The sequence below is a fragment of the Protopterus annectens genome, chromosome 6.part0, assembly GCF_019279795.1.
Source record: "Protopterus annectens isolate FY-2018-M chromosome 6.part0, PAN1.0, whole genome shotgun sequence".
NCBI classification, from domain to species: Eukaryota; Metazoa; Chordata; order Ceratodontiformes; family Protopteridae; genus Protopterus; species Protopterus annectens.
The window spans coordinates 551,059,907-551,082,432 of NC_056737.1; positions in this window are offsets into that span (position 1 = coordinate 551,059,907).

Below are 22,526 nucleotides of genomic sequence, written 5' to 3' on the forward strand. Positions count from 1 at the left end.
CTACACACCCATGAAGCAATGCACACATGTATATCAGTACTGGCACCTTGTGTCTGCATGTGGGGTATGATGCTCCCAACCACAGTCACTCCCAGTATAATTCCCATTGGCATACCGACAGATGTCAAACACATTCACATGCCCTAGCTCAAAGAACCTCCAGATATCCCCTGTGAGGCATGTAGTACCTGTGCATTACTGCAGTGTGGCAAACTAAGTAGTTTGGAAGTGTATTTGTGGGCCTGGCAAAGAGTGTCAATGTGAGTCCATTAGAGAGTGTGTTTGTGATGACAATGACATCTGCTCATGTGGACAGCCATGTGTGCTACACCTAATGTATGTCTACTATATCTCTGTTGCAAATGTCGCTCACCAGCACACATATATGTTCTTACAGCACACCAACATGTCAGCTTTGTGGCACATGGAGTAACTGCATGCACTTGTAATAGTAATGACTAGTCAGCCAGGGGCTTGAACCCCTGTACTGGTAGGTGTGTGACAGACGATGCTTAGGTTTTAGTCTCCAAGCCCTTCTCTGATGTACTTTGCCTCTGTCTGTCCCTCCCACACACACTCTGGTGGATGTGGAGGTGTACACCTGCTCAGCAGCAGCTTGCATTTTGTAAGTGAGGGTCATGATCAGGTGATGGCCTCTGCACCTACTGAAGTCCTCCTCTTCCTGATTGCATGTGGAACAGCTGTGATAATGTCCCCATAGCCAATTGCATGAAAAACACAGTACAATATCTAGGAACATCATGTTGGTGTTTGCCCATAACAGTCGCTGTGAGTGGTACCTGGGTCTGGTGTTTGGTAAACAGCATCACAGATGACATCTGGATGTTCCTCAAACAACATACACAGTGGGAAATAGCCTAAAGACAGGAGGGTGATGTTCCAAACATGACTACAGCATGTAAGTGTAGCTATGCTTCATTGAAACTACTGCCTGTTTAACAAGTTGTGTGTGGTAATCACTATTCTGCATGTTTTAAAACTGCCAAGACAGTGCTCTGTTTGTAAGGGACCCCCATATGTAGGGCCATCTGAGGACTGGTCAGTGTGTGGAACCATTTGTTTTCTGTGTTACTCACTGAACAAACATCTGTGAACTGCAGGAGCATAGTGTGATGATTGCAGTCAGTATATGGGAATAGTGATGAGTTACTGCCATCGCATCCCTGATTGGACATATGTCACATGAAACAGTGGTATGACAAAGACTGTCTGGGGTTCTCAGTGACATGCCAATAATGGGCCACTGTTCATAACTGCAGTCACAAGTCTTCTACACTTTGTACAGATGTCATGCAGTATATATGCATGTGTTGCGCTCCCTCTGCAAATGTATACCATCTGTTGTGTTGGGTTGATGCTCATATCTATGCATACTGTTATAAGTAATCCTGAATGCTGTTGACTATTACTAAGCCATATATGTGTTTAAACTGCAACACCATAGGCTGTATGGGTTTGGAGGTCTCGGCAGAACCTCCTGTCCCACTTCAGCTGGCCATGGCACAGGGCACAGCATATCTGGGGCCCAGCCTTGGACCTCCACCTCTGTTGGCTCTGCACCAACTTCTGGTGGTACCACCACTGAGGATGGGGCTTGTCCCCCCTGGGAGCAGGTCCAGACAGGAACATGTCCACTGTCATACAGTCCCAGACATGATACATAGGGGGCTTAATAAGGGGGTTTGAGGCCAGATACACCAGCTCAAGGGCAATGTGTCAAATTTACAGGGTAAGGCTGCCCTTCGTAGACAGTCCCCAGCACTGCTACCTTTGCAGCTGTTTTAGTGCAGTGGTGGCTGCCCATGTCTGGGGACCTCTGTCCCACTGTTTCCATCTGGGGGCTCATGGTCTTGTGACTGCCGAACACCCCTCCATGTCCGAGGTGTATCCCCCCACATGTGTCATATACCAGTCCTGTATGTTGTCTTGTCTGTCATCCTACCCTACCTATCCTCCATGAGCATACCTACTCTCCTTCCCCCACATCCCACTCTCACCCTATGGAAACAATAGGCCAATCGGTTCCTAGAACAACACTTGCTCCATATATAGCTGTCCATTTCACACACATGTCCACTGGACACATGTAACCCTTTTAATATGCATCACAACATACACCAGTTGTCCTCACCCCTGTCTCTCAGGCACACGATCCTAGTATGCACATGACTCCTAAATGTTCCAGGTACACATGATGTGGACGACCCCATTGTACACACAACACTACCGGTCCCTCTATGGTTACCCCATTTACCTTTATCATGACGATGTCTCACACAGCACCTTGCAAGCGTACTGTTCTCACATAATGATTGGACAGGAGCTGTTGAGTTAATGTAAATAATATGCACAGAGTGATGTATATGGCCAATGTACAAATGTTTGCGTGTATGAATGACACATGTTTATCTGAGGGAGTCTTAATATTACATAGGACAGCACCACTACATAATACAGGCATTGCTGGTGTTTCCCTTTTCATTCCTTTGTAATGCTTTGTTGTCACATGGGATGTTCCTGATATATCTATATATATATATATATATATATATATATATATATATATGTATGTATCTATATCAGGACATAAACACTCACACATACATCTACATGATGGAATACATTTCCTATACTATTGAATGACTGCGCTGGATGATATGTTTGTGAGAAGGTCCGATGTCTGTATATCTGCCATGGCTTAATGGTAAATCACAGTAGCTGTGTGTGCAGGGTCCTGGTTTCGAGCCTTGCAGAGGCTGTTTATTTTGTTGCTGGGCAGAACAAGGCCATTGGATACGGAGTGATTAAGGCACATTAAAGCAGTTGCGAGCGGGTGTGAGTGGATTTGCATGGAGCTAAGCAATGCTAACCTCCGGTTACAGTTTCTTACACTCAGTTAGCCTCTACATTGCTTTACCAGTGTAATACTCGCATACTGATGGCCAAACAGGCTTACACCTGCTTGCTCCTGCACTTGCAAATGCACTGCATTTGGTGTTTGCATCTGACACTCACACCCCTGGGTGGGAGTGAGGACTATGATATTACCTTGTGATGCCTATTACATTGGATTACATGCCTACAGTGTCGGGAATGGCTGCTCATTAGGCGACAGCATGCTGTTCGACTGTACGGAATCCCCGGCCTGTCCAGAGTTTGAGTCATATTATTGGTGTATTCCTCTTGCAATCTGCACTTGTATGGCTAATACATGGGAAATGACACTCTTCAAAACAAACAAGTAATTGGGTTTTGGAACCCACATCCTTCAGCCGAGTCATGCTACTGCATACCTCATATTCCATCATCTTTCTAAGGTCATCAGTGGAATATGTGCTTTCTGTCCCTATCAGACTCTCGTATGATTAGGGAAAAATACAAACTGAATCAGGGACACAGCATAACAACATCAGAGACACATTTAAATTATTGGTGCTATTAACCTGACACTTTGACAGACTCAGAGCATATGAATTCATACACATTTTCTGAGGTAAATGATGTTTATAACTCTTAATTGTTGTCATTATTCATTATATGTAATCCACCAACTTTTCTCCAAATGTCACTAGTTTTAGCAGGGATTAAGTGGGACAGAGTTAGAAATTCAGTCGAAATCAGGGACGTCCCTGGAAATTGGGGTCAGTTTAGAGGTATGGTCCCTATTTGTACCCCCAATGATTTATGCCCTGTCCAGTGGATTTGCTCTTAGGGGTTGAGAGGTATGGGCATCAGCTATGCCCATTTTGGAATATTACTTACATCCCCAGGGCGGTCCTAATACAACTGTGCCAGCCAACACCTGCACGCCTAGGCCCATAATTGTATACCCATAGCTCCCCCACCTGCCATTCCTCTACAGCACTTATCCTTACTGTGGGTGCAGGTAGGGTATAAACACACCACTACACACTGTCCATTCTCCCCGTGTCGGGACACATGTCGTATGTTGTGATAACCCATGGGTTATCAGGCTTGCACAACCTACTGGTTCGTGTACATCTACAGCCTGGTTTGATGAGTCATTACTGGGACTGCCTCAGATGATCATTAATTTTTGGTGTCCCACAAGGGACATCAATGTCTATGTTTCAAGATTAGACCTGGCAGGTCTCTCCCACTGGTAGTATCCTGCCAGTGGTCTGGGAAGCAGTGGTGTGTTTACTTTTATTGTGTGTCTGTATGTCTCATTGGCCTAGCTGGGGGGGGCGGGGGGGGGGTGGGGGTGTTGGGGTTGATGCTACGTGTTACACATTTGTTTATTGGTCCTTCACCACCATATGCATGGCCTGTGAACATATGTAACTCGTAACTGCTGTATCATATCCTAGCTATATACATGTGTATATTTACAGTCACACACACACACACATATATATATATATATATATATATATATATATATATATATATATATATATACATTAATATATACAGATATATCTGTATATGTATGCATACATGTATATTTATATTTTACTGTATAGAGATATATATATATATATATATATATATATATATATATATATATATATATATATATAAAACAAGATATGGGTCTATGGGATTCTGCATATGTATATATTTATATATGGGTATGTAGCTGTATTCAGTCTCTGTATGTATACATTTGTACTACGGAGAGGGAGAGGCTTATATCTATGTCACTATGGGTAGATATACACACACATACCTCTCCATATATACATCTACATCTGGTTATTCAGTTCCTTGCCATATAGATTAAACTTTGCTGCAGTGGGACTCGTAGTGGGTGTGGCTGCTCGTTGAGCGATGCCTTTGCCCAATGAACACATTCGCTTACATCCCTAGGGCTATCCATATAAGCCCACATCAGCCAACACCTGCACATTTAGACCCATAAGAAGCTACACATATTTCCCCCACCCGCACCTCCTCAACAGCACCCATCCTTACTCTGGGTCCTGATCTTTTCTGGCACACTACTACACGCTGCCCACTCTCCACTTCACGGGACCCATTTCATACAATTATCTCAACCCATGGATCATCAGGCTTTCCCACCCTTGTATTCCGAGTATGTATACACCCCTGCCAGAATGTTCAGTCTATCACTTTCTTTTGGTCTTGCCAATTTTTGGGGTGTCCCACAAGGGACGCTCCTATCTGTGTTCCAAGATTAGATTTCATGGGTGCACTGTGTACCCTCCCCAGTTGTATCGTGCCTGTGGTCTGGGGAGCATTGGACTCTCTACATTGTTTGTGTGTATGTTTCCCATGTCTGGCTGGGGGGGTTGGAAGGTCATGCTACGTGTTTCATGTTTCTTGCGTGGGCCCCTCACTTCCATTGGCATAGCTTGTGAACATATGTCATTCTCGTGTGCTGTTTCCTATCATAGCTGTATATCTGTGTATATCTACGCATACAGACACACACACACACTCACACACACACACACACACACATATATATATATATATATATATATATATATATATATATATATATATATGTATAACTATATATATATATATATATATATATATATATATATATATATATCTATATGTGTGTGTGTGTGTGTATATATATATATATATATATATATATATATATATATATATATATATATGTACACACACACACACACACACATATATATATATATATATATATGTGTGTGTGTGTGTGTGTGTGTGTGTGTGTGTGTGTGTGTGTGTGTGTGTGTGTGTGTGTGTGTGTGTGTCTGTAAAGCAATGCATACCCCGCGCAAACACACTTACACATGCTTACTGGTGTTTATATATGCTTGAACCTGCTTACTAGTGCCTTATTCATTATGACACTGACACTTCACTCCAGTTAACTTTTAATTGATATTTTGCAGGTTATACAGCACACAGATGATGCAATATGTTCATGTACAGATTACCGATGGTAAATGGTATGTGATGCAGTGGGATTCGGTACGGGAATGTCTGTTCATTAGGCAGTTGCTCTAACCAATACACTATTGCTGTGCTAGTTCATTTGCATATATACCCATATACCCATGGCTCCTGGTTCCCTAAACACACATCCCGATGCCTCCCTAACACATGCAGTCATCCATTCTCCAGTTGGATTTGCGGTGTATCCACACCACTACACGTTGGCCATTCCCTACTTCTATAGACCCATCCCATCAGTTGACTCACTCCATGTATCCTCAGAACTCTCAAACATTTAGTGAACAAACATTGGTGACATGAGCGACCAAAATAATACTATTCACAATTTTTGGGTTGTCCCACATGGGACATGCATGTGTTTATGTCAAGATTAGACTATACTTCGTTACATCCTTACTCCCGTTAACATGACACTACAATAAATTAATAAGTATGACTATGAGGTAATGCACACGTTACACATGAGAGCCTAATTATGTATGTGTTCGGCGTATTTCTTTTACAAATAGACCGGTTTAGTAATTGGTGTTGCCGTAGCAGGCAGATCACAGGAATGATTCCATGTGTGGGAAAGTCCTCACATTTGATTTTTTTCAGCACAGCACTGACTTGGGACATTGCACACACTTCTGGTTTTAGCAGTTTCAGTATGTCCCTCTTCTGCACAATCTATTATTCTATCTACTGTTGAGGTTTGTAAGGGCACATTCATGTTATTTATGTCTTTAAATGGAATGAATGTGTTACAGAGAATGCACTTCTACATATTGATGTCTGTATGTGTGTATGCATATATACTTATAATGAACTCACTGACCTCCACGGGGTGGTCCAGTTAGAACCAACCCATCCAACCCTGGCATGCCTGGCTCCATAATTTCATACCTATAGTTCCTCCTCCCCACCCGTGTTCAACATACATGCATGCCATCCATTGTCCACTTATTATCGCAGCAATGACACACTTCCACACATTGCCCTGTCCCGAGCATTAGGGGCCCTACACGTATGTTGTCCCAAACCATGTATTTTCAGTCTCTTCCACCATTTAGTCCTTGAACATACCTGCCCTTGCTTGTGTAATGGTCGGATGGCAAAATGGTCTATCAATTTTTGGGTAGTCCCACCAGGGACTACACTCTGTTTGTAGACTTAGCAGATCAACAATGTTACTCCCACTGGTAATATCCTGCCTGTGGTGTGAGTAGAAGTGCTTTGCTCACTCCTGCCCAGCTTGATATGACATACACTGACAGCGCCTTATAATACTGGGGTTGCTGATGATTCCCTTCTCATTCCTTTTGTATGCTTTATTGTTACATCGATCTTTATTCATATATATATATATATATATATATATATATATATATATATATATATATGTGTGTGTGTGTGTGTGTGTGTGTGTGTGTGTGTGTGTGTGTGCATATATATATATATATATATATATATATATATATATATATATATATATATATATATATATATATATATATATATATATATATATATATATGGTTCCCTATCAGAAGCCTGAAACACTATAAGCTTGAAAATCAAAATCCTGAAACCAAAAGCCTGAAAATTCAAAATCAAAACCCAAAATCCAGAAACTCAAAATCCTGAAAACACAAATAATGCTAATATGTCACTATAAAGACACTAATATCTACCAACTGACCCTGACCCTAACCCTAACCCTAAGGTCCAATATCGCACACTCACCTGACCCGCCTAACCCTAACTCACTTAAACCGCCCCTAACCCCAATATTTGTCACTATTGCATACATGCCTAACCTGCCTAACCCTAACTCACTTAAACCACCCTAACCCTAACATAAAACCAATCAGACACTCACCTGAACCCAACGCATGACCTAACACCACAGGGCTAACAATAGCAAAGCCACAATGACGCGGTATGTCCATTTTGTGTTTTCAGGATTTTGAGTTTCAGGATTTTGGGTTTTCGGATTTTGAATTTTCAGGCTTTTGGTTTCAGGATTTTGATTTTCAAGCTTATAGTGTTTCAGGCTTCTGATAGGAACTATATATATATATATATATATATATATATATATATATATATATATATATATATATATATATATATATATATATATATATATATATATATACATACATATATATATATATATATATATATATATATATATATATATATATCTATATATATATATATGTATATATCTGTATATACTTATATACATTTCCTATGCTCGGCACTGCTTAGACCTGCGCAAGCGCACTCAGACTTGCTTATTGGTACTTATATGTGTTTACTGCTGCTTATTTGTGCTTACACCTGCTTACTAGTACCTTATTCATTATGACAGTGCCACTTTGCTTGAATGATATTTAAGTTAAATATCTCATGCGATACTCTTATGTCGGTTTTACTGCAAAACGACATTTATTCCACATGGAAAATGATATGTTCTATTGTTGGACTCGAACGGTGAATGCCTGTTTGTTAGGCGGGTGCTCTGAACATTACACTATTGACATTTACGTTGATTCTACATGTTTTTATCTATTTGAATGAATACGATGTGTAAGCTATGCTCAGTGGAGGGCAGCGACTCGCAAACATGCTGTGCTTTGCTTACACCTTCAATATTGCAGCAATTCAAATGTGTAATAGGAACACAGGGAATCTAATTGTGAAAGGGCTCAACATTCCACTACACGCTTGTGTGTTTACTACTTCAATTTTATTTCACTGTTCATTGACACTCTTGTATCCTTAGCATACATTTCGGTATCCACGGACACTGAATTACTGACTTACTATTAGGGGCGGGCTGTACTAGTAGACATAGTAGGTTTTGCAAGTGTCGGGGAATGTTTACACCTCTGTAGAGCATTTGTACACATGCCCTGCACTTGCATACGTTTCCTGTGCATGTCAAGGGTGTGGTGGCACACCCTCATACATATTCATATGGCACTATTGCGCCATCTGTAGTGAGGACGCTTGGTGTAAGGCTAAAACCATCCTTGTGCCGAGCTTCTTGAATCCTGGAGGAAGTATAGGCAGGAATACAAAGAAAAGTAGTACTGTGATTGAAGGTACAAAATGAGCAAGTTAAGCATACCTATGTTTAGCAGGGTATATTATTGGGCATAGCCATGTTCATCCACAATATCCAGAAACATAAATCATATGATCACTAACATTTACCCTTAGTTCCTTAGTACTTCACACAGACTTAAGGATTCACTGCAGGTACTTTGCACACTTTTGCCACAACTAGGCATTTTGTTGAAACATCTTCGCATTTCCTTAGTCATCATGAATAACTTTTGAATACTTTATTTGCATGTAGGCATTGTGGCTCTATCTGCACGTTGCTGCTATGCAAGTGTAAATTGAGGGACTATAAATACCAACCTCTGCATTAAACCTTTACTGATTTCTTTTAAACATGTTAAGTTTTATCAGCATGCAGTCTTCTTTTTGCTATGATTTCATTAACAATAAATATTTCACTTAAAATAGCTGTCATATAGCAGTTTTGGAAATCATATATTATTTTAAAACTGAACTAGTTTAGCAATTGAAAATGTAGATAGCTTCTAATGTCTTGCTACACGTTTGATTTCCTCACTGAGATTTACAAAGCCTTCATTTTTCATGTTTCCTTCAGAGCAGTGGGGAAGACTGTTGTCAGGTTAGACAAGTAAAGCAACTCTGCTTGATATCTGCAAAAACTCAGGACCCTATGGCAAAAAACATGTATTAAACAGATTTCAGCCTCTATGATTTCTCATGAATAACCTAGCTTTTTTGTTTACCAAACTGCTTTGATTTTTCTACAAGTTGTACAAGGACTCTAGATCCTTTCATTAAAGATGTGTCAAAAAGACATGCCATTTGACCATAAACAGTATTTGTAATGCTACATGTGCTTCTCAGCACTCAAGTTGCCTAAGGCAGCAGAAAATAGAAAAATGCCCTTGCTCATAATATAGTCAGTTTTTATAGAATGTTATATTCTTCACATATTCAGGTACATTTTCAGCTGCTTCGTTTTGCTTACCCGCATTAACACAATATCAGTACATGGTTTCACTTCATATTCTCGAAATGCTGAAATCTCGAATTTTTAGCATTTCGAGTCCATGAAGCTGGAACTTTAGAATACTGAAAGAGGATAAGCGCGAATGCGAATATCTCAAATCCATGCTTATGCAGTGATGCTACATTACGGGAAGTGTTTGTTTGGGATGTTTGTGTCCAGACTTTCAGATGAGTGAGTGTATGTGAGCGTTTTTGTAACTTATGTGTATGTGTGATATGTGTGTGTGAGTGTGTGTGAAGGACTGCAGAATGTGTGTGTGTGAATTTTTTTTTCTCTGTTTGTGCAATCTCGGAGTTAGTATATATAAGTGGGGGGTGTGGGGGGCACAGGGGGCTTGCCCCCCTGCTTTTGTTAAGTGTAGGTATGTGTATTTGTGGTGTTTTGTGTTTATGTTTTTTGTGGTGTGGGTGTTGTGGTTTGTGTGTGGTGTAGTGTATGCGGTGTGTTCGGGTTTGTGATTTTGACTTTGTGGGGTTTCGGTGTTGTGATGGTTTCAGCTTCATGGTCTCGAAATGCTGAAATTCGAGATTGCAGCATTTTGAGAATATGAAGTGAAACCCAATACATATATAGAATATCTGTTTACTTTTAAAACTAATCAAAGATACTTAAGTTTGATTTTTATGAGACCCAGACTCAGAAAAAATGCTAAGGAATTAGAAAGAGTTTAATTTCAAATGTTACCTGAGAGAGCAAGATGCATAAATCATTATTGGGCAGTATGAAAACAGTTTGGAAGTACCGTGCAGTCTATGGTTACATCTATTAAATATATACAGAGAGAGAGAGATAGCCTATATATTCAAGAGCTGTAATTATTAAACATGTATGAATGTCCAATATATAACAAATGACTAAGGAAAGCCCAGATTAGGACAGTATTCAGTCCTGCCTAAGAAGACTTTGGTGACCAACATTGTCTCTGCGGAAGAGGCTTTTCTTGTCTACAGAGAAAGACAACCTAAGTGAGACGTAGTGGCAGATTAAGTGTAAGTTGGACCCTGAGCTGTTTTTTAGCCATAAGACCCTGAATACATTTTTAGGATCATGCATAAATGGATGTGCTCCTTTGGAAATTAAATTTTTCTTGTTTAATACAGCAGCATTTATTGAGTGTGTTCTAAAGTTGTAGTTTTGAACATTTTTTCAATAAATAATGAAACAAAATGCATTAACCAATAACAGCCCATTTCAAAACATTTTAGCCATAAAGGCCACTCAAACTGCTATTATTATAATCTACCAATATCTATACTCATCAGTTATAGCCGCTTTATTGACCACATATGGCCACAGTAAAGTATTCCTGTTTGCTTGACACAAATACACACTCGTCCTGAAAAAAAAGACTAATGACTTTTTTAACTGTATCAGCTCATTAGAGCCAGTAATTGTATCCACAAACAGTATCTCCCTAAATCCATTAATTATAGTTACACCTTCTCAGATGTCTATGTCAGAAAATGATTAACAATAATGGCCAAGGTAACATATTTCAGATTTGTTTAAACTAAGACATAGTAGCTATAGTAAAGTATTCCAGTTACACATACACACACACACACACACACACACACACACACACACACACACACACACACACACACACACACACACACACACACACACGCACACTAGCCCTACAAAGCCAGATTAAAGACTGCTTAAAGATAAACAAATGATAAGAGCATAAGGTGCTTTCATCCACAGTTACACACCATACCCTACAACTTTGTTGAATATGTATGCTCCTTAATGTTATGAAGAGATAAAGTACATGCACCTTATCATCCTCTTTGGATGAACTACATGAAGTTGTAGAGAGATCATTAGCATCACACCATAAGACCAAACCATGTATAGCAAAGTTTAAAAGCAGAGAATATATGATGAGAGCATAAGAAAGATTAGCCACCTGATAACGTATGTTAAATCAACATGCACAATCTCTGCAGAAGTATGTCATCTGAATAATTTCACAGTAAAGATAACTATAACTAATGCAGATGTTTCTGTTTGCAAACAACTTTGCATTTCAGTGCTTCATCTACAATGCAATTACTACTGCCCTTGCAAAAAAAAAAAAAAAAAAAAAAAAAAAGATTGATGTGTTGGTGATACTGCTATAACATATTTTTGAACTAGACTAGCTATGCAATAGGAAACCACTGGCAAAAAAGAACCACAAACTCTTAGTTACTAAGCATACAGTCAAAGAAACCTTTAATGAGCTTATCCAAATTCCCAATTACCCCAAAGCTATGTTTGGTTAAGTGTCTTGCTTAAGGTCAAACAGTAGGTAAATGAAGGAGAAATGATTCAAACCTGCACCCTTGTCAAGGAAGCAACTCATTAACAAGTCAGAGCTTTAGTCCTTTACATTAACTGCAAGAATACAGTAACACTTTTAACTAAATGCAGACATTGTTCGCAATCAAATATATGCATCAAGGATTGCATGGCTCTGATCATCTCCAGATAATGCAGACTATATGACTGGACAAATGTGAATCCCTTCACAGATGCTGGAGGCTGTAAAGATGGTACTGCAGAATATATTATTAAAGTACATGTTTAGACTATATTGCAGAATCCACACCTTTTAATAAATTAAAGTATTCTTTAAAACAATGAATAAAGCACAACAGCTCCTGCCATACAAACATCAGAATATTACTGCATGCAACATACTGTTTTTGAGGGGGTGTTTTCATGCTTGTAGGACATCCACATATAATTTTTGACCTCCCTGAGGCTTTTCTGTCATCATGAATAGCTGTCACCTCAGACATCACCCACTATTGTTCTGGCCTTCCTGAATGGCTTGTAATGCCATATTCTTGCAGCATATGCCTCCAGAATCAACAAAGCAGGATCATGGTTAAATGTGGCACTATGCAAGGAAATGACCCAGGCCGCTGCCAGTCATACCAATATTCCAGTCCTTGGCTATATCTCTCCAGATGCCATAAAGCACTGCTCAAACTGAAAGTGTAAATACTATTTTCTTCATTAAAAATTATCACAGAGATTTGGATTTAATTTAAACTTTTCCGTCAGCTTTTACACCAGAATCATTGACAGACATTTTCTAAACAAACACTCTCTCATTGAAAACAGTTAGTATAACTTCTCTTCCTTTCATGTTCACATTTAGTAAAAATGCATCTAGCATCCCATTTTAACTATAAGAGCTGTGCTAGATTTATAATGAAATAGCATACATTGAAGCACCAAGTAGCAGCTATCCAAAGGTAACAAGAATTTCAAGACAAATACAGCCTGAGACAGCCTAATGAACACAAGTGACCTTTTTCTGGAGATGCCCGGGAATACCGTCTGAAGAAGTTACTTGGTCAGAGTCACAAAGGCTGAGGGAAACAAACCATGTACCACAAGAATCAACTCCTTAACAGCTTATAGATTTACTTATCTATGCTAAGTAGTAGATAAAATGCTGTCACCCAAACACAGTGTATTTCACATTTTCCTGAAAAAATGTATTCAAAGTTAAAATATTAACTTTAACTTCATAGAATTAATTCTGTCCAATTTATTTACAGTTAATTTAATTAACACGGTCGACAGTCAACAAAACAAGAAATCCAAAGAGCCTACCAAAAAAGCATGACTCATTTATTTTTTATTTATTGGCACTTGCTAACTGGGAATGTCTGACTGAGTATTGACACTTTTCAGTGGAGGCCTGGGGAGAAAAATACTCTTGTTATACAGACATCATGGACATCATTTGCACTGTGTCATCATTTACAGTCAATTCCATTCATGAACAGCAGTTCCATTATTCAGATATCATTGACATCAGTTGCATCATTTACATACATTTCCAAATAAAAATAACAGTTAAATGGGTTGTATATGAATATTTTTATACAGGGAGGTATATGCAGTGCAGTATTATCAGTATCCATAGATCGCTGAGTTTTACATAAGAATATTTGTTACTGTGAAGACCTGCTCAAAATCTAGGACACATGAAGATAAGACAGAGCATTGGAGCAGTCCAAAGAAAGGAAGGAGTCACAAGGAAGATAAAGCAGATAAGATGATAGGAGAAGGTATAGTTGTGATCATAGTACATTAAATGTTGTGCAGGAGAGCACTATGGCACACATTCATATAGCTATATTAGTACCAGTTTAACCATGGGTGGTGTGAGTGCAGAGCCATTTATCTGTCAGGTGTTGCTTCAGCTGGCATTTAAAGTCTTTCAGGTTTCAGACTGTTTTTATGTGGAGTAGGATGTTATTCTTGCAGTTAAGCAATGCTTTATTAAAACAGGGAGGTGTGCATTGCTACTAGGTTTAGTTATGGACGGTAATGATTTGTCACTGAAACACAGAGGTCTTTTCACAGTGTAAGGTTGAAAAACGGACTAAAGAGATGGAATTTTTCAAGGTTATGCAATATTTTGAAAGTTGTAATTAATTGTGAGTACAATAAAGAATTATTTAGTTCAAGAAAGTTTAGCTGTTTTTGAAAGTTGCAGTGATGTGCTCTACATGGCTACATGGTTGGTGGCAAATTTGGCTAACTTATTGTAGCATAGCTCTAATTTGGCTGACAGAGAGGGGTTGAGATCAGTTAGGATAGGAGAGGCAAAAAGGCTGGGGAGTAGAAAAAAAAAGGGGCTATGTTTTATCTATTTGAGTCAATAAGGAAGTGGTTTAGTCTATAGAGGTAGCTCAGCATTTGATGTGCCTTCTTTAAGGCTTGTTGAAAGTGGAGGTCTAATTTCAAGTGATCATCTATAATCACACCTAGCAGTTTGGTGTGTGATACCATTATACCATTTCTATATTGGTGATGACAGCATACCAAATGTATTTTTGGAAGGAAAGAAAGTTGGGAGTGAATAGCAACATTTTTTTTGTAGTTTCAGGTGGATATGAGAGTTGTTGAGCCAAGCTTCTATGAGTGAGTGTTTGGAAAATGGGTGGTGTCCTAGCATCAGATATTAGAGTGGCATCATCAACATATTGTACTATGGTGGCCTCTTTAGCTACTATAATTAGGTCACTGATAAATTAAACAGTAGTTGACCTAGGATGTAACCTTGTGCTTCTCCAAATCATCTTACCATTTCACTGCCTGGACCTATTGGTGAGGCAACTAAAAAAACAGTTAAGTGAGGAGGGCAATAGCCCATAATAAGAGAGTTTAGTTAGGAGAATTTTATGACTGACAGTGTCAAATGCATTGAATAGTTTATGAAAAAGGGCTAGGTTAGAAGACCTGAATTTCTTTTGTGATGTATTATATATGTGGACCTTAGAAGGGCAGTGGTTGTAGTGGGGCTGATATTGAAACCACACTGTAAAGAAGAAAGGAGGTTATGAGAAGTAATATATGTAGATGTATCTACATCTCTGCCAGATTTTAGATAAGGGTGTGAGAATGGCGATTGGGTTGAACTGCCTTTATAGATATGATATGAATTCATATGATGCTTCTCCTATTTACTAGAACCAATTTCCTCCTCTACTAGGCTTGCAATCCAGGGGACCATTGAGCAACTTAGCCTAAACTACTAGTTGCCACAAATATCTGTCTGATGAAGGTCACACAGTAGGCAAATAAGGGCTGAGTGAATAAAACCCTGTACCTCAGGAAATATTGCTTATAGCCTTAAACCACTGGGCCAACTACCACACTAACATAAAATAGGAGAGGAAGGATTCAAACCCCACATTATTGAGACAAGAAAGAGCAACACTAACCCACTGTGCTAATTCATTAATTACAAGTGGAACGGTGAGGTAGGAAATAAGTATTTATACAGCCACATACAGATGCGACTAGCAATTACAACTTTCTGAAAGTCACACAGAAAACAAATGGAGGTGAATGGTTTCATACCCTGTACTTTTAACTGCTGAAAGTGGTTCATTAATTGTAACAATTCCAAATCATTGAAAGCATTAACAAATTAATAAGTATTATATGGGTAGGCATTTTCTGAAAATAGAAACTACAAAACTGCAATAGCTGCTATTACTGACTGATTACAATCCTTAGTGATATACCAGAAAAAACGTTAATGAGGGGCAGTGCATAAATATGTAGCAAAATCAAAGATATTATACAAAATTGGAACCAGACTAGAGGCAGACTATTATAACTATCTTATAAAGTTAACAGATCTACTGGTTTTGTATCAACATTCATGTGGTGAACCACAAAAACTATGGAAGTCTATCCACTGGCTTATTGACTAATTGTAAATCTCAGTGACTTTTAACCTGCAGTGATTTTATCAGACAATAAAAAAACTGTGTGAATTTCTAGTAGCTAGTGCAAATGATTAAGGCTCTAAATACTTAATGAATTGCTTCATATACTTAAGGATTCAGGGTCGGATTCTATCTACCGCTATTTTCTGACTGTATGACTCTGAGCAAGTCACTTTATTCCATTTCCCTACTAATTGACTCTCAGAGGACAGTGCTTCTGCTATAAAAATTATGTAAAATAACTAACTAAATAAAGTGGAGTAGGATACATACATACATACATACATAAATCTGTTTTAGCCAAAAATAAATCTAATAGCTTACCATCTGGATATAAGAAGCAGACAGTATTCACTCGCACAAACACAAACCAAAACACACACACACACACACATACACACACACACACACACACACACACACACACACACACACACACACACACACACACATATATATGCACGGACACACACACACACACACACACACACACACACACACACACACACACACACACACAGACACACACACACACACACACACATATGCATGTACGCGCGCGTGCACACACACACTCACACACACACACACACACACACACACACACACACACACAAACACACACACACATGCATGCTCGTACACACACACACACACACACACACACACACACACACACACACACACACACACACACACACACACATTTACACTCTGTCTCCTAATCTCAAGCTTGTTTACAGTAGCACACTTTTTTGATTTCAATCTTAACTTCAGTGGTACAATTATTTGATCTCACACTTTTATTTGCAGTGCTTTTTAGCCAAGCACACAACTTCCCACTTAGGGTTCCTATACTGATGCAGAGCTCATTTAAGGAATAGCATTTCCTGTGTTGTGGAACAGCCAACCACAAACTCCCCCATACTGCTAAGCAGTGATCATTCAAAGCAACAACATCCCATTCCCACGTTACTAAAGTTGAGTTTTCTCTTCCTGCACTGCTGAGCATGGGTTTCTGGTACTTCTTATACAAGTTGCTACTTCCTAGATCTATGGAAAAGAGACTTTTTTATTTATTTATATATTTATTTATTTTCAATTCCATATGTCATAATGTAAGCGTGAACAAATTCAAATTAAATTGTTTGGTTGGCTGTCCTTGGGCCACCCTGAAGCTTTAGGCCCAGGGCAGCTGCCCATTTTGCCCCAGATATAATACTTTGCTGGTAAGAAGTCTATTCAACATCAGACCATACAATATCTGAGCTAATCATTTCTTTGCTATCTGCTTTCTTCCCCCTTAATTCATTTCTGTTGTCTGAATCAGTTTTAGCTGTTTTAATTCTTTTCTGTTTTTAGTCTGTGCGTTAGTTTCTTTTGTCACATTGTGGGTTTTTTTTTGTTGTAAAGTCTATTTATTTATTTTTTTATTTTTTAAATTAACCAGGTAGGTGAACTCATCCAACAACCTTTTTAAGTCATGACTCAGACCACAGAGTCTAGACATTACAAATAGACTTAGTACATGCAACAGAATATAAAACTATTTACATAGCAATTTATATTAGCTTTGGCAATATCATAGTTGTAGATATATCATAGTATTGAACTGTCATTTAAAATAAGTCATCTTGAATTTTCAGATAGGTACCATTCATTACTGACAGGGCAAATTAGCTTACAATTCAATTCAATTCAAAAGAAGCATTTCAATGAATATGATATAAGCTGAATTAATATTAAGCCAGCAGATAAAATACATAATTGTCTTCAATAATTCTAGTAAATAGCTGTATTATTTTTTCCACTTAAGTGGTCCAACTTTTGAAATTAGATGCTGGTTTCGTTTTGTGGAAGAATAATTTCCAAAATACTTCCAAGAGTAATTTTCTCTAAGGCAGAATAGACATGTAATTGCTATTGTTTGGTAATGCTTATGAGCATTCCTAGGATTTGCCTATTACATGTCATTTAACTTCAGATCTAAGTGGCTGGAAAATTCGCATTTCTTTTTGTACCTGTTTTTAAGATCAATTTTACAGTCTATGTCAGTTGTAGATGTTTTTGTTCTTGTTTTCTGTGTTAAATTAATTTGTAATTATTTGCATCCATTTGCAGTTTTTAAGTCATTATTAAATTGTTTTAATATGTGTTTTGCTATTTCTGGCCTTACAATGTCAGCAGAAGGTGTTTAAAGCTCTAAGACTGCAATTCTGTGATTCCGTAAAATAGCTCTACTGTTTTTATCATTTTTACTGTTGTCTGTTGAAACTGTGAGCATTCCTGAACTTTGCCAGATCTAAGTAGCTGCAAATTCTTTCCACTCAACCAGTCTGTTCTCTCCTTACCTAGACTGACAACCTGAGCAGGGTGAAATTGTTTTTCCCTGTCTGTCCCTTATTTTAATTTGACCATAAAAATTATCTTCTGCTCCTAATTTTGGGAAGTCATTCAAATTAACTTATTTAAATATGTAAACCCTCTCATTGTATCTCACAAATCTTGACTAGTAAGAACCAATCCCTTTTTCCCCTTAGTGTTACCTGCCCTTAATATATTATTTATTTGAAAGCTCCTTTCACTATCTGATATGCTCATACTGGTGTACACTGAAAGATAAAACTGGAATTTCATCTCAATTAATGCTAAATCTTGATTTACTCTCTCTTTCACATCATTTTATCTGCTTTGTGTACCAGGCCAGTACCTCATAGTACCACCCCCCCTTGCCTATCTTATTTTTAAAATCTGCTACATCTAGAAAAAGATTGTCATTCATTGGAGAGCATTGTAAATATTTTGTGTATTCTACCATAATTCCATAACCTTCTGCTACATTTACTTTACTAGTTTTATTTCTGTTGCCAGCTTTCTATCACAAGGTTTGCTAAGACACTAATATCTGCCTTATTTCCACAGATAATTAACTTATTCTCAACTAAGCACACCAACATATTTTATGCTGAGACTAAGAAAATCACCCAATGGCTCTGAGAAATAATATAATTAGGTTTAATCACCGCCTTATGAATACTTAACCATAAAGAGTCACCCTGAGCAAAAACCTTCCAAATCTACCACTCTGAACTATAGCATCAGCACAAATGTTTTACTGATCAGTGACAACTGTCAGGCAAACTAATTTATAACTCACAAGGCTGGACAGTGAGATGGGTACAATGAGTGGTCTTTCAGGCACCAGTATTTCTCATATTCCAAGGGACTAAAGGACCCAAACTCCTGACAAATATGGCGATGACATGCTAGTGATACATGCAAAATTGAAATACTTCAGACATAAAACCCCGAGGGACATGTAGAGACACATCAGAACTTTGAATGCAGGTTACAAATGCAGATAATTCACTGTCTCTGAGCAGAATCCTTCCATTACCTCAAATTATGCTTAGATATAAAGAAAAGATAATAGGTTTCTTTAACTGATTAAATAGCCAGTGACATTCCAGGATGATACAATATGTGTCAGCATGAGATGAAATGCTGAGCAGTCCAGTATGCTTTGCTAAGGATGGTGTGCTCTTCCTTTTCAAAGGCTTCTGCATACTGGCTAATGCCTTGGCAGTCCCCTACTGGAATTTTAGGCAGACCAAAGCCTTTGAAACCATTCTCCATGTCATATTATATATATATATATATATATATATATATATATATATATATATATATATATATAAGTGCTTTAAGAGTTAGTCTGTGTGTCATAAAGTGGCTGGCAAGCTGGTTGAATGACACACATAAGTTGTAAACACCTCATCAGAAAGTATGAAAGTGACTACTGGTGTCCTTCTGGGCTTAGTGACTGGACCCTTCCTTTTGGCCTTTACTTTTCATATCTCCAACTGAGAGCCAATACCTCTGGCTAACAAATTTTGTAGATGACTGCAAACAGGAGATTGTTGTTAAGCTACCCTACATTAACCAAGCCATCCAGAATGAACTCTCATTAGTAAACTCTAGATGTACTAAAACAGGTTCAGTGTAAATTTTAAAAAGTGCAATGCCATCACTTACGGAAGACAGCCCCTTCCCTTATTCTGTATACACAACAAACAAAAGAAGATGAAGTCAATGACCTCGGAATTTGGGTTGATGATTCCTGCCTTTCAACCATTGTGTGACAGTGGTTGTCAGGAAACCCTTTTATTTATCGTAACTCATTGCCAAAGGAACATTATCAAGGTCTAAAGAGGTAATCACTCCATTATACTCAGCATTGCGCAGACCAAGTATTGAGTATAATACACACTTCTGAATGTATCTAGTTAAACATATTAGACAATTATAAAGACTTAAAAGGTTCGTAGCCAAAAACATTACAGTTCTGAAATCCATGTGCTATCAGTAGAAGCTGGAAGCTCTAATCCTTTACCTATACACATTTATGGAGAGACCTCTTTCTCACTTCTCATGTCATTAGTGAACTAGTTGTCCTGGAAGGAGGGACCTAAATCTTTACCATTAAGCCACTTCAGTGGCATAGAGGGATACAGCCTTGACTGCAGCTCAGGAATTCCAGGTTCGGTTAGAATCTTGGATGTCTGAAAGTGGAGAAAGGAGGGATGGGAGGTGGTTACTTGGGCATTTTCCTATACATTGTTAGCAGAGGCTGAGGTTTATACAGGTGAGGGCGGAGTCTAAGAAGACATATCATGGGAGCAAGGCTGAGCTTCAGTGGAGGAGAAACTTCCATGGAGGAGGGGATGAAATGTCACATACTCCCATTCCATGCCCACCATCAGGATGTAAAAACAAAAATCAAAACAGGAAGAAGCTAGACATTAAATAAAAAAAATGGCACATGCAGTATAACACCATCCTTAAGATCTATGTCAGCACCAATCAAAACTGGTATTAGTCTAGAGGTATAGGTTAACTGGATGACCCTCTAATAGATATGAGGCACTGGGACAGCTTTCAGAATGAAGCAGTGATGACAGCATAACCCCCCCCCCAAAAAAAAAGCAAGCAAACAAAAACAAAAAAAAAACTTTACCAACTGATAAATAGAGCATAATGGAGGGACAGATTTATAGCTCAGCACCTTGCTAACCTCTGGAATGAAATTATCCTATATGTTTAATAAAATAATTTGCTATCTACCTTTAAATATGACCTATATGGCTAGGCAAACTTTCTTAAATTTACTCTGAGACTGACTGATATGGATGTCCTGGAGAAAAAAAAGGGTGGTCTGGGGGATGGTATTGTAAAGGTGTAAATAGTCATAAGATTCAATAGCCTTATAATATCTATGAATACTAGAACTTGCTCTACTGAGAACTGAAGAAGAAATCTAATTACCAGAAACCATTTTTCCCAGTGCTTTGGAGCTGTGTTAAAGATGCTGTATTATTCTATGTAAATATTGCAAGACCTTATTATTTGGAAGAACCAGCATCTTGATTTGCCTCTACTGAATAAACTCCTTTATTTTGTTTAGTACTTTCAATAACACACACACACACACACACACACACACACACACACACACACACACACACACACACACACACACTATAGTTATTATGGATTATTAAAGGCATCCGGTACCAGTCTTAAAACAATAAATATAATAGTGTGAAAACAACAAAACTGTCTGTCCATGCATCCCAAGGAAAACTCAGAAAACGCAAAAGAAGCTCACATAGTCTAGTCAAGCTCAAACAAGCACACTGTCTTTAAACCAGTTTAAGTAATAAATCAGAATAACAGTACCTTCCAAGGAAAACCTCCTGTAGTGAAAAAACAATCTGCTGAGTGTTGAAAGAACAAGGCTGGAGTTGTAACAGCACACTACCTTAAACCACTTTGAGTATTAAATTCACACCAACAGTACTTTCCAAGGAAAACCTCTTGTAGTGAGAAAACAGGCTGCTGAGTTCTGGAAAAGCAAGGCTAGAGTGGTAGCAACAGGTTTACTTTATTTGGTGAAAAAAAAACTTGGTTTACCGCTTTCATCACTGTAAGCAGTAATGGGACTTCTTCAGCACCAAGGTTAGTTAAAATGCATAGTTTAAGTATCTGAAAAGAGTGCCATGTGGCATTGAAAGTCAAAAATAAGATAGAGTAAATTTACATGAATAATGAGTGAGTTAAAACTTCTAATTAAAACTTCCTGTGAAATCTGCTGCAGTCTGAACCAAACTTGTTAAGTAAACCAATAAAGCTTGTGCAAACGCAATGTT